Raw genomic sequence first — 12,103 nt, 5'->3', positions numbered from 1 at the left:
GGACGGGAGCCAGATGGGGGCGCTGCGGGACGATCCTCCCACATCTGTATCCTCTAGTGCGCAGATCAAGGTTTCGGAATATTGCAATGAGTTTTGTTCAATATCCAGACCCCAAATGCACAGAGACCCCTGCAGTGCCCAACAATCACTGACCCCCCTAATACATGAAGCTTTAAGGTCAAGTCCATTGCCTTTAAGCAGGAGTAGGAATGTACCTTAGTATGAAATAATCAGCTATTTATGGATACACAAATCAGCTACAAGTGCAGCGGGGGCGATAATTGTCCAAACTTTTACACTAAAAATATCAAAGCTGAATGGGTGATGATTCCAGAGCACCGACAGGAGCTGCCCTACCCCTAGCTGCCAGCAGAGGGCGTCCACATATATTTACATTGTTACAAATGTTACTTCTACACAGCAAACATTCCATATTTACAATATAACAATTGTCCTCACACTGCTGTGCTCTGTGCTCTCTCTACCAAACTACTACACAGCCCCTTCCCTCTGCTTTATATGACTGCCGTGGTATCCAACAAGAACCATTGGGTCGCATTTATCAAAACTAGTGCAGTCTTGTACTATGTGCAGTTCCTGTGGAGTGTGCAGGGGGCGCCAGATTCATCAAAACTGACACGCATGGGGGCAGATTTACTTACCCGGTCCATTCGCGATCCAGCGGCACGTTCTCTGCCCTGGATTCGGGTCCGGCCGGGATTTATTAAGGTAGTTCCTCTGCCGTCCACCAGGTGGCACTGCAGCGCTGAAAAGCATCGGAACGCGCTGGAGTTCACCGAGCCGGGCTGAGTGAAGGTAAGTGCAAGCTCCACAACAGATTTTTTGTTTTAAATGCGGCGGTTTTTCCGAATCCGTCGGGTTTTCGTTTGGCCACGCCTCCTATTTCCGTCGCGTGCATGCCAGCGACGATGCGCCACAATCCGATCGCGTGCGCCAAAATCCCGGGCAATTCAGGGGAAATCGGCGCAAATCGGAAATATTCGGGTAACACGTCGGGAAAACGCGAATCGGGCCCTTAGTAAATGACCCCCATGGTCTTCATTAATGTGGCGCCCCCTGCACTGCTCCGGCAGAGTGCACCAACTTTTTTTGGGTGCTCCATTAATCACTTTTAAGAAGTTATTCCATCTACAATCAAAATCCTGATAAACCAGGGACATTACTCATAAATCCAGGCACCGGGACTGTAGGAATCTTCTTATATTTATTATCCATGGCCTCCTTCCTTCTAAATTCAACTTTTAGAATTATGCTAATGATCCAGAAGGGCTGTTGTTGTAGCTTTACAGATTTTTACAATGTGCAGGAGCACTTCCCCCCTCCCACTGTATGAGATTACTTTATGAGTGTAATGTCTATGAGTAAGTGCTCCTGCTGCAGACAGATCAGGGGGAGAGCTCCTGCTGCAGACAGATCAGGGGGAGAGCTCCTGCTGCACACAGATCAGGGGGAGAGCTCCTGCTGCAGACAGATCAGGGGGGAGAGCTCCTGCTGCAGACAGATCAGGGAGGAGAGCTCCTGCTGCAGACAGATCAGGAGGGAGAGCTCCTGCTGCAGACAGATCAGGGGGAGAGCTCCTGCTGCAGACAGATCAGGGGGGAGAGCTCCTGCTGCAGACAGATCAGGGGGGAGAGCTCCAGCTGCAGACAGATCAGGGGGAGAGCTCCTGCTGCAGACAGATCAGGGGGAGAGCTCCTGCTGCAGACAGATCAGGGGGAGAGCTCCTGCTGCAGACAGATCAGGGGGAGAGCTCCTGCTGCAGACAGATCAGGGGGAGAGCTCCTGCTGCAGACAGATAAGGGGGGAGAGCTCCTGCTGCAGACAGATCAGGGGAAGAGCTCCTGCTGCAGACAGATCAGGGGAAGAGCTCCTGCTGCAGACAGATAAGGGGGGAGAGCTCCTGCTGCAGACAGATCAGGGGGAGAGCTCCTGCTGCAGACAGATCAGGGGGAGAGCTCCTGCTGCAGACAGATCAGGGGGAGAGCTCCTGCTGCAGACAGATCAGGGGGAGAGCTCCTGCTGCAGACAGATCAGGGGGGAGAGCTCCTGCTGCAGACAGATCAGGGGGAGAGCTCCTGCTGCAGACAGATCAGGGGGAGAGCTCCTGCTGCAGACAGATCAGGGGGGAGAGCTCCTGCTGCAGACAGATCAGGGGGAGAGCTCCTGCTGCAGACAGATCAGGGGGGAGAGCTCCTGCTGCAGACAGATCAGGGGGAGAGCTCCTGCTGCAGACAGATCAGGGGGAGAGCTCCTGCTGCAGACAGATCAGGGGGAGAGCTCCTGCTGCAGACAGATCAGGGGGAGAGCTCCTGCTGCAGACAGATCAGGGGGAGAGCTCCTGCTGCAGACAGATCAGGGGGAGAGCTCCTGCTGCAGACAGATCAGGGGGGAGAGCTCCTGCTGCAGACAGATCAGGGGGAGAGCTCCTGCTGCAGACAGATCAGGGGGGAGAGCTCCTGCTGCAGACAGATCAGGGGGAGAGCTCCTGCTGCAGACAGATCAGGGGGAGAGCTCCTGCTGCAGACAGATCCGGGGGGAGAGCTCCTGCTGCAGACAGATCAGGGGGAGAGCTCCTGCTGCAGACAGATCAGGGGGAGAGCTCCTGCTGCAGACAGATCAGGGGGAGAGCTCCTGCTGCAGACAGATCAGGGGGGAGAGCTCTTGCTGCAGACAGATCAGGGGGAGAGCTCCTGCTGCAGACAGATCAGGGGGAGAGCTCCTGCTGCAGACAGATCAGGGGGAGAGCTCCTGCTGCAGACAGATCAGGGGGAGAGCTCCTGCTGCAGACAGATCAGGGGGAGAGCTCCTGCTGCAGACAGATAAGGGGGAGAGCTCCTGCTGCAGACAGATCAGGGGGGAGAGCTCCTGCTGCAGACAGATCAGGGGGGAGAGCTCCTGCTGCAGACAGATCAGGGGGGAGAGCTCCTGCTGCAGACAGATCAGGGGGAGAGCTCCTGCTGCAGGCAGATCAGGGGGGAGAGCTCCTGCTGCAGACAGATCAGGGGGAGAGCTCCTGCTACAGGCAGATCAGGGGGGAGAGCTCCTGCTGCAGACAGATCAGGGGGGAGAGCTCCTGCTGCAGACAGATCAGGGGGAGAGCTCCTGCTGCAGACAGATAAGGGGGGAGAGCTCCTGCTGCAGACAGATCAGGGGGAGAGCTCCTGCTGCAGACAGATCAGGGGGAGAGCTCCTGCTGCAGACAGATCAGGGGGGAGAGCTCCTGCTGCAGACAGATCAGGGGGAGAGCTCCTGCTGCAGACAGATAAGGGGGGAGAGCTCCTGCTGCAGACAGATCAGGGGGAGAGCTCCTGCTGCAGACAGATCAGGGGGAGAGCTCCTGCTGCAGACAGATCAGGGGGAGAGCTCCTGCTGCAGACAGATCAGGGGGAGAGCTCCTGCTGCAGACAGATCAGGGGGAGAGCTCCTGCTGCAGACAGATCAGGGGGGAGAGCTCCTGCTGCAGCCAGTGCGATCTGGTGTAATGATTACGAAGGCCTCTGGACTTTTTATCCATTCCTATATTTTTTACATATATTATATAAAATGTAAATGATAAAGTTCTGGATGTTCTCCGGACCCCCGTGGCCCAGACCTCAGAGAGGTGAGAGGACTCCTGTATCCCCCGCGGAGAGTCAGTCCAGGTCCGGTCTGCGGCGCTGATGATGCCGTGCGGCGCCCCCGCGTGTTCTGCTGCGGGCAGGGAAGGGAACATTAAGGTTTTCTAAGGAGAAAGTGTTTCCAGCCTTTATTCCTGCGCTTTCTGCTCTTTTCATTTTACTGCTAATGGACCTTGTTCGGGACCCCCATAGATCTGTCCGGGGCTGTGCGAGGCTACAGTGTCATGGCTGCTCTCCGCCTTGTACTTGGTTTCTCTGGTTTTGTAGCTCAGCCGCATTTTCTTTTAGTATAGTGGGCTTGTAGCCTTTAACCCCTTAAGGACGCAGCCATTGTGTAGCTTAAGGCTCAGGCCGATTTTTTGTATTCTGAGCTGCGTCTCTTTATATGATTATAACTTTTGAACACTGTTACTTATAAAAGCGATTCTGAGATTGTTTTTTCCCCACATGTTGTACTTCATTTTAGTGGTAAATTTTGGCTGATAAGTTTTGCGTTTATTTACAAAAAAAATAAAAAAATGGCGAATTTTTAGAAAAATTTGCCATTTTCGTAATTCGAAATCACCGCGTTTCCAGGCAGATCGATTTACCACCTAAATAACTTGCCGAATAACATTTCCCATATGTCTACTTTACTTTTTCATAATTTTTGAAATGTTTGGATAATTTATTTTTACGGTACGCGGCTTACAGATCGAATAGCGATTTTCCATATTTTCAGAATTGACTATTTTGGGGACAAATACTGTTTGAAATAAAATTTTACATATTTAGCATTGAAACCCTCCTATATAACCAACCCAATTTCAAATCTGCACCCCTCAAGCTATCAGAAACAGCATTTACAAAGATTGTTAACCCCTTGAGATCTTCATAGTAATTGAATCTAAATGGAGGTGAAATTTAGAATGGTCAAATTGTGCCGGGTTTACGTTCATTTAGCCCTAAAATTTACACATTTCCAAAAGATAAAAAGAGAAAACTCACCATAAAATTTGTTCTACAATTTCTCCTGAGTACAAAGACCCCCCACATGTGGACATTACTTGTATTATGGGGGCACAGCGAGGCGCAGAAGGGAAGGAGCACCCTGCAGCTGCCAGGATTTTAGTTTTCTGGTTACCCCCTTTTGAAGGCTATAAAATTTTCGCTTTTCCGTTATTTGGGCCATATGACGGCATTTTTTTTGCGGGATGAGATGCTTTTTCCAGTGTTACCATTTTGGGGTTGGTATCACCTATTGTTGAAAATTTAGGAACTTTTTTTGAGGTCATGAGTAGAAAAGCATCAATTCTGTACTGGATTTTTAACTTTTTTTTTTTTCGTGTTCACCGTATAGACTAATAATCCTGTTATCTTTATTCTATGGGTCGATACGATTACGGGGATACCAGACATGAATATTTTTTCTTATGTTTTACTAAATTTGCCAAATAAAACCCTAATGTGGGGAAAAATCTATCATTTTTGCATCGCCATCTTCCAAGTGGCATAACATTGTTACGTTTTTGGCTACAGGGCTGGTTGATGGCTTGTTTTTTGCGGGACGTGTTGTACTTTGCCACAGTATCATTCGGGAGTACATATGTTTTGTTGATCACTTTTTATTGCATTTTTAGTGGCTGTACTGTGTTGAGCGCTATTTGCGGGACTCAGCGCAGTACAGCTACGGCGCAGAGCGCTAATGGGTTAATGGACCCTTGACTTGGGGTAACCTGAGGGGTCTCTAGATAATATGCTGCTCCTGGAACCTGAAATACCTTGCAGCAAAGGCTTAATATCACTGCAGCGCCCCCACAGGGGAAAGGAGGTATTACACATTGGCCCAGAATTATCACTCAGTGCAGGGGGCGGCAGATTAGTGAATATTGGCGCAGGCTCTTCATTATTCTGGTGCCCCCTGCACTGCTAAGGAAGTGGGCACCATCTTTTTTTATAGCGTGCAACACAATTACCAATTCACAGTATTAAATGTGGCGCAAACTCAGACTAAGCACTAACTCGCCTCTTTAGGTGCACATTTTTTCTGTCTTGTCGGACACAGAGCAGCCGTGACACAAAACTGGTGCAGACACTTTATAAATACCTGTGGAAGATCCAAAGTTGAAGACATAGTTGGAAATGCAAGGTACATATAAAGTTCAAGTTCTTGCCTATTTCTGCCTGCATGTACAGTTCTGCAGAATCCCAGTTCTCACAGAACCCCAATCTTGATGTAAACATGTGATACTTATCTTTAAAATGGCACCAGCAGCATGTTTCTAGGTGCTATGGAACACAAATCTCTGATATTCGCTATGCTGTATCAGTCTAGAGTCTGAGCCGTTGAGCTCAGTGAGCGTTATCTACACTGTATACAATGGGGACACATTTACTTACCCTGTCGCGATCCCAGATCCGGACTGTCCAACAAAGATGAAGTCCAACGCGATTCACCAAGAACGTGCGCCCGAGATCCTGCATGTGTCGCTGAGGTCCGCCAGAGTTCACCTTCTTTTTCCTGGTGTCTGTGAGTGCATTGTCTTGCGTCACAATTTTGAATGTTAGATCCCGCGCGTTGTCTGAATCCATCAGATTGTCCGACATCACGCCCCCCAATTTGTGTCGCCTGAAAGCCGGCGCCAAAATCCGATCGCGTGCAATAAAAAGCCCTTCTAAATGCGACGCACATCGGAAATCGTCTGGTATTCCGACGATAGTGCGGACCGCTGACCCTTAGTAAATGAGCCCCAATGATGTTACCACACTGCAGACTGATACAATGTAGTAAACTAAGTAATTTGTATAGCTGTGTGTTTAGCTCAAAGACCATTTCAATTGTCTCCGCTTCCTACTTTCCTACAATGAGTTCAGGCTGTGCAGCTCACAGAGCACTGTCTAGACTGGCTAGAATAGTCTGCCTGCTTTGTAGAGGGTTTGTGGCCTGTGAATATAATTGTAGCACAACAATCTGAGACATTTGCTACATTGGGGCTCATTTACTAAGGGTCTGTGGGCCTCACTTTAGTCGGAATATCCGTCGATTACCAATGTACGTCGCATTTATAAGGGTTTTTTGGCGCACGCAATCGGATCTTGGCGCGTTGGCACCGCCTTTCATGCAACAGGAATCGGGGGTCGGTGCTGTTGGACGGATTCGAACTAAGCGCAGGATTTAACATTCAAATTTGTGTCGCAAGCCAATCACTTACACGCACCAGGAAGAAGAAGGTGAACTCTGGGGACCTTAGCGGGGAAGCGACACATGCAGGATATCGGACGCACGATCTACGTGGATCGTGGCACAGTGCAGGATCGTCGGGGAACGAATCTCGGGGATCGCGACTCGGACAGGTAAGTAAATGTGCCCCAGTGTATCAACAGACCTCTCTAATAATAAGAATAATTCCTTTATTTATATAGCGCACACAGATTATGCATCGCTGCACTGCTTCTTTGCTGCAATGTATCAGTTGGGTCTAATTTGTTTAGCTCACAGAGCATTGTCTCAAATTTATACAATTATATTCGTAGCCTGCAAACCCTATACATATCTGTTTAGCTCACAGAGCATTGTCTCAAATTTATACAATTATATTCGTAGCCTGCAAACCCTATACATATCTGTTTAGCTCACAGAGCATTGTCTCAAATTTATACAATTATATTCGTAGCCTACAAACCCTATATGCATCTGTTTAGCTCACAGAGCATTGTGTAGATGGGATACAATTACTTCTAACTACGTTGTAGCAGCAGTGATGGACTGTGGGATTCTGAGCCATGGAATATTCTGCGCTGTAGATAAGTCCCGGCCTCTCGTGTGTCCGTGTGTAACGCTTTTAGCGCTTGTAATCCCAGCATGAAGCCTGGCCGCCTCTCCTGCGCCTTCCTGCGCTCCTCCTCCGCCCATTCTCTCTCCCTTCCTCCTCCTTTATACCCAGAAACAAAGCCTCGTATATCTCGCTCCACACACGTTCACTAATTTAAAGGCATCGAGATCCTTGGATGGAGTTTAATGAACTAAAGTCATTTTGTTTCATAGTAAAATTTTATAGTCCTGAAAGGTCTCGCAGAATCCGAATGCGTCTAAAAAGGGAAGAAGCGAGGGCTGATTTATCAGGGATTCAGCTTCCGTTCTTCATCGCTGGGGCTCAGTCATTGTCATTGGGCTACACTAGAGAGAGTTTATTTAAAGGGTATGTCCAGGATTAGATAAACCTATGTGCAAAGATTGTATTAAAGTGAATGGGACTGAGATGCAATACCACGCACAGCCTGTCAACTAGTGTGGCACTGCAGCCCGTGTTATGTATTGTCCCTAGAGAACTGTGTGTATACATACCATTGTGTATGTTGTTAGTAGCAGCAGGACTGTGATTTATAGATTTGTATGCCTGGATTCTAGCTTCTCCAAGAGCATCTTGAATGGTCCTCACACTGCTGTGCTCTGTGCTCTCAGAGCCCATTTCCTCTGTTCTTTGTAGTAGTTTTAGTGTTAAATCATTAGTCTGCTACAACTTTTGCGTTGTGGGTTGCGTTTTTGACGCATTCCACTGGCTTCAGCCTTGATTACATGCTAAGGTTACATTGTGTTCCCACTCCATCTGCTAAAACGCAATGTAACCTTAGCATGTAATCAAGGCGGAAGCCAGTGGAATGCGTCAAAAACGCAATGCACAACACGCCGCAACGTTTCGTGTGAATGCGCCCTTACAGAGCACAGCAGTGTGAGGACACACCGCAGTGCACTTGGTGAAACTACAATTTGTAATTTAAACTGTAATTTAACTGTAATTTAAAGTAAATCCCCCACCAAGATGAAGGATTGTAAACCAAGCACACTGACATACTGTTGTGTTCCCCCTCTGGCAGGATCCGCTCTCCTTTTAGCTTCTTATGTCCTGGATTTTACAGAAAAGGGCTTTTAAAATGATCAAATGATTATTTGCATAATTTAAAGCCTTTTTTTCTGAAAAACAAGGGCATACGAAGCTTAAAGGAGAAGAAATTGTGCCAGAGGGGACGCTCACCAGAATGTCAGTGTGCTTGCTTTACACAAAAGTTTGGTTATACATCTGGATAATAGCTGATACCGGCTGCAAAGAGCAGAGAGGAAATGCTACCAATTCACTTGGAGAAGCTACAATTTTGGAATATAAATCCATATATCACAGTCCTGCTGCTACTAACAATCAGGTCTGATTACACATCTCTCCAGGGACAAAACATAACACTGGCTGCAGCCGGGTCCTTTAAAGGAGTCGGCACAAGTTTCACTGTTGATAGTGTTGGTCATGCATGTGCACCACGTATGGCACTTATTGGGGCTTATTTACTAAGGTCCGTGGACGCACTTTTGTCAGTTTTTCCGACATTTTCGGGATTTGCACCGCTGGGACAGGTATTTAATGCAACAGAAATAGTGGGGCGGGCCGTCGGACGATCCGAGTGATTCGGACTGAGTGCGGGATTTAACTTTCAAATTGTGTCGCAAGACAATGCACTTACATGCACCAAGAAGAAGAAGGTGAACTCCGGCGGACCTGAGCGGGGAAGTGACACATGCAGGATATTGGGCGCACGATCTTAGTGAAACGCGGCACAGTGCATTCCGGTCGGACAATGCACTTTCGGGGGACGCATTATGTGTATTGGTAATGAGTGTAATTTATGGGACAACCCCTTTAAGTATTACACAGTACCAATACATGGGATCAAAGGTGGATCCTTGCATCTCTTCCTTACAGTAACATCTGTACCCGCCTTGTCCCGCAATGTGGCCCATGGCTCCACGAAACCCCTGCTATAACTACATCAATCTTCCTGCTCTGTGTCAGTCTTCACTGTGATTCTGGCATTGTATTCATGAATGTAAGTTACATACTTTCCATTTTGTTCACCTCCCTCTTAGCAGGGAAGACACTTGCGCCCGTCCTGGGGGGTAGGTAAGTGCATTATGTGCCTGTATTCCAGGCTCCGCGTCCCTCCCATGTATAATATGTATAATTTTAGAATCCAGACCTGCAGCTTGTACTGGAAATGAAAGATACTGTGGCGAGCCATACAGAATGTTCCCCTTCCTAATGACGGCCATTAATACGCCTTGAGCGGGGGCCAAGTCATTACGGTACAATTTATTTCCATGCAGAATATACGGCGACGGCCGCAGGTTTATCATGTGGAAAACCAAATGTCAGAAGGGGGTCACAATACACCCGGAGTAAATCCTGGGTGGGCAGAGACTCCTTGCTTAGCATTTCATTGTATATCACTCAGGCGGCCCACCGGGTCCCACAGATTGTGAGGCGCCATAAATATTAATACCGCCTGACCGTGTACGATATTTATACCGCGCTCTGCCCAATCTGCTCTAATTGCTACATGCAAAAAATAGAAAGCGTCAGACGGAAAATATATTCTCCGGATACAGGAAGGAGCATCAGGAAAATGGGCAAAAGCTATGGAGCGACAAACTGCAATAGCGGGGGCAGATCCTCCCCCCTTATCACATTGGGTAGTGAGGAAAGGTACATTGTAGAGTGATTTTCTACTGGTGATCGAGGTGAAAAAAGTCTGAAAATGTGAATCATCTTCTGTAAGACCCACATCACAGTGACATCTGCAGGACCCCCCAGTAACGACATCTACAGGACCCCCAAATAGTGACATCTGCAGGACCCCCCAGTAGTGACATCTGCAAGACCCCCCAGTAGTGACATCTGCAGGACCCCCAAATAGTGACATCTACAGGACCTCTAAGTAATGACATATATAGGACCAACTAGTAGTGACATCTACAGGACCCCCCAGTAGTGACATCTACAGGACCCCCCAGTAGTGACATCTACAGGACCCGATAACAGTGACATCTACAGGACCCCCAATAGTGACATCTACAGGACCCCCCAGTAGTGACATCTGCAAGACCCCCCAGTAGTGACATCTGCAGGACCCCCAAATAGTGACATCTACAGGACCTCTAAGTAATGACATATATAGGACCAACTAGTAGTGACATCTACAGGACCCCCCAGTAGTGACATCTACAGGACCCCATAACAGTGACATCTACAGGACCCCCAATAGTGACATCTACAGGACCCCCAATAGTGACATCTACAGGACCTCTCAGTAATGACATCTACAGGACCGCCCAATAGTGACATTTACAGGAGGCCCCAGTAGCGACATTTACAGGAGCCCCCAGTAGCGACATTTACAGGAGCCCCCAGTAGCAACATCCACAGAACCCCCTAGTAGTGACATTTACAGGACCCCCCCAATAGTGACATCTACAGGACCCCTCAGTAAAGACACCTACAGGACCTCCCCTCAGTAGCATACCTCCCAACTTTTGGAGAAGAAAAAGAGGGACACAAAGCTCCTCCCCCTTTTTCTAAGCCACGCCCATTGTCCAACCCTCAAGCATAGTATAATATCGAACTTGATGGTCCCCAAATGCTACAACGCCCCTTAATTTGCCCCCCTTCCCGTGGACCAATATAATATCCCCTAATGCAACTCTGTAACATGTAAAACATATAGACTGTCCTCCAGTCTCCTCCTGTAGCCTCCAGCCCCCTGTCCTCCTCCTGTAGCCTCCTGTCCTCCAGCCTCCTCCTGTATCCCCCTGTCCTCCAGCCTCCTCCTGTATCCCCCTGTCCTCCAGCCTCCTCCTGTATCCCCCTGTCCTCTAGCCTCCTCCTGTATCCCCCTGTCCTCCAGCCTCCTCCTGTATCCCCCTGTCCTCCAGCCTCCTCCTGTATCCCCCTGTCCTCCAGCCTCCTCCTGTATCCCCCTGTCCTCCAGCCTCCTCCTGTATCCCCTTGTCCTCCAGCCTTCTCCTGTCCTCCAGCCTCCTCTTGTAGCCTCCTCCTGTAGCCCCCCTGCCTCCTCCTGTATCCCCTTGTCCTCCAGCCTCCTCCTGTATCCCCCTGTCCTCCAGCCTCCTCCTGTATCCCCCTGTCCTCCAGCCTCCTCCTGTATCCCCCTGTCCTCCAGCCTCCTCCTGTATCCCCCTGTCCTCCAGCCTCCTCCTGTATCCCCTTGTCCTCCAGCCTTCTCCTGTCCTCCAGCCTCCTCTTGTAGCCTCCTCCTGTAGCCCCCCTGCCTCCTCCTGTATCCCCTTGTCCTCCAGCCTCCTCCTGTATCCCCTTGTCCTCCAGCCTCCTCCTGTATCCCCTTGTCCTCCAGCCTCCTCCTGTATCCCCTTGTCCTCCAGCCTTCTCCTGTCCTCCAGCCTCCTCTTGTAGCCTCCTCCTGTCCTCCAGCCTCCTCCTGTCGCCTCCTCCTGTCCTCTAGCCTCCTCCTGTCGCCTCCTCCTGTCCTCCAGCCTCCTCCTGTATCCCCCTGTCCTCCAGCCTCCTCCTGTATCCCCTTGTCCTCCAGCCTCCTCCTGTATCCCCTTGTCCTCCAGCCTCCTCCTGTATCCCCTTGTCCTCCAGCCTCCTCCTGTATCCCCTTGTCCTCCAGCCTCCTCCTGT

The 12,103-nt window shown here is 49.5% G+C and overlaps 1 protein-coding gene across 1 annotated transcript in view; it reads left to right on the top strand.

Moving 5' to 3' along the window:
* SORCS3 (sortilin related VPS10 domain containing receptor 3) overlaps window positions 1-12,103 on the top strand; it is a 417,809-nt gene that overhangs the window by 102,640 nt on the left and 303,066 nt on the right. The gene's annotated exons all lie outside the window — the stretch shown is intronic.

This window comes from Engystomops pustulosus, chromosome 11 (genome assembly GCF_040894005.1).
Source record: "Engystomops pustulosus chromosome 11, aEngPut4.maternal, whole genome shotgun sequence".
In the NCBI taxonomy this organism is placed as follows: Eukaryota; Metazoa; Chordata; class Amphibia; order Anura; family Leptodactylidae; genus Engystomops; species Engystomops pustulosus.
The sequence above is the reverse complement of the archived record's forward strand: the minus strand, read 5'-3'. Positions and strand labels throughout refer to the sequence as shown.